Here is a 2,427-nt window from a genome sequence, read left to right on the forward strand (position 1 = left end):
TTTTTTTTTTTTTTTTTTTTTTTTTTTGGTTTGGTTTTTCGAAACAGGGTTTCTCTGTGTAGTCCTGGCTGTCCTGGAACTCACTCTGTAGACCGGGCAGGCCTCGAACTCAGAAATCTGCCTGCCTCTGCCTCCCAAGTGCATGTGCCACCACCGCCCAGCGACGTTGTATGTCTTACATGGCGTGCTCCTTTACTCCCCGAACAATCTTTCTAGCAAAATACCCAGTCTCTGTTCACTCATCTGTTGTTAGAGGTCTAAGCAGTTCTATATCTTGGCTACAGTGAAAAGAGTAGCAGCAAACATGGCTGTGCAAGAATCTCTGTTAAGACCTGGTAAGCCAGGCAGTGGTGGCGCACGCCTTTAATCCCAGTACTTGGGAGGCAGAGACAGGAGGATTTTTGAGTTCGAGGCCAGCCTGGTCTACAGAGTGAGTTCCAGGACAGCCAGAACTACACAGAGAAAACCTGTCAAAAGACCTAGGTATCTGCTCCCTTTATGACCTTACTGTAGCCATTCTGTTTTATGACTGTACTCAGTCATCTTACATTTTTACAGAGGACCTTTCTCGTGCTCAAGTTAACCCTTAACCACACATCCTGTTAAGTTCTGTGCTTTGATGTTCTTAAAAATTCCCCTTTATAGCCAATTGCAATAAAGGACAGAACCGCTTTGTGTAGTTAGCTACAATAAGCATGAAAAGCATGAACTGGAACCAACTGCCACAACTGCCCAGCAGCACTTCCGGCGCCTGTGTTTGAGCTTTTGTGGTTGCTATGAGCTTTTGTGGTTTTTGTCTTAATAACCTGCCCCTGGGAAACAGTCAGGATCACAGACTCAGCTCCCGAGTCTGACCTGAGTCCCTGATCAATCAGTCCCAGAGTGTTCAATAAACAATCCCTGCTCGACTGAGATGGGTGACTGAGTGGTCCTGGACCGCTGTCAATGTCCATGGCACACTGATTTACAATCAGTCCTTCAGCAACATACTTGGCATGGAATGTTTGGGTACTACAGCAGTTCTGTTTTTCATCTTTTGAGATACCGACTGTTGGTATCAGGCCGGAACTTAGTGACGTCACATCTAGGCAACTCTACATCGTTGCCAAGGCAACCACCATACACTCCCAGAATCCACCTGGCTACCTCACTTTACCTGTGAAAAGGCTACGGCTCCGCCCATATAAATAGGCAGAATTCCCTGACTAGACGTTTGGTCTAGTGTGGTCTGTTCTAAGCTGTGCATCGAAGTCTAACACCGACACACTCACCAGCTTTTGTGGTCATTTGTCTGATTGATAATAACCATTCGGGGGCTGGAGAGATGGTTCAGCGGTTAAGAGCACTGACTGCTCCTCCAGAGGTCCTGAGTTCAAATCCCAGCAACCACATGGTGGCTCACAACCATCCATAATGAGATTGGATGCCCTATTCTGGTGTGTCCCGAAGACAGCGACAGTGTACTCATAAATAAAATAAATAAATAAATAAATCTTTAAAAAAAAAGGTAATAACCATTTCGACTACTGTGAGATGGCATCTCAAAGCAGTTTTAATTTGCATTTTTCTCATGAATAAGTATATTCAAGGCTTTCCCAAATATTAATTGGTCACTGCTTTTCTTCTTGGACAGCCTTTTGCTACTATTTCTCTCTCTCTCTCTCTCTCTCTCTCTCTCTCTCTCTCTCTCTCTCTCTCTCCCCTGTTTGTTTTGGGGAGTCAGGGTCTGATTCCACAGGCTAGCCTGGCCTTGAACTATTCTGGTTCCTGCTGGGTCAGCCTCTCAGCCCAGTGAGGGAGGAAGGTTAAGTGTTAGGAGTGGAGGGTTGGAATTGGAGCTTGGGCCAGCTTGTTATTTTCTGGAACAAATAGAGCTTTGATGGGATACTTTTTTTTGAGAGATAATCATTATCCTGCTTCCTATGGGAATGGCTGCCATGGCAGAGTTTTGCTCAAGAATTTGATACAAATATAAACTGATTTTATTTATTTGACTGATTAAAAACCTTCCAAAACTGAATATCTGGCATATGTGGTATTTATGATTGTAACTCAGGGCATATTTACTTTATGGAAGATTTAAGACTGTTATCACCTTTGACTGTGTTCCATGATTAGGACTTAAATACAAGGACTGACATCAACTTTCGGTAACTCCTACTGAAAGTAGAGAACAGGGTCACCACAATCTAGCAAAAAGGCTACAAAATTAGCTTACAAAAAGAACAAGTTGGTAGGGATAAAACTGAAAATTCTCAGAACCCTTCTTTCTCCTGAAGCCACTAAATCCAGCCAGCAGTCTGCTGTTTGAAGGTGACTGTGGGTTCATTATAATATGATAATGTATACAAATGGAGTGGATTTCAAATGCTAACGGACATAAGAAGCACGAAGTTGAGGTAGAGCAGCATGCACCGTTTACTAAGA

Source organism: Grammomys surdaster, unplaced genomic scaffold (assembly GCF_004785775.1).
Source record: "Grammomys surdaster isolate TR1022 unplaced genomic scaffold, NIH_TR_1.0 752, whole genome shotgun sequence".
Taxonomy (NCBI): domain Eukaryota; kingdom Metazoa; phylum Chordata; class Mammalia; order Rodentia; family Muridae; genus Grammomys; species Grammomys surdaster.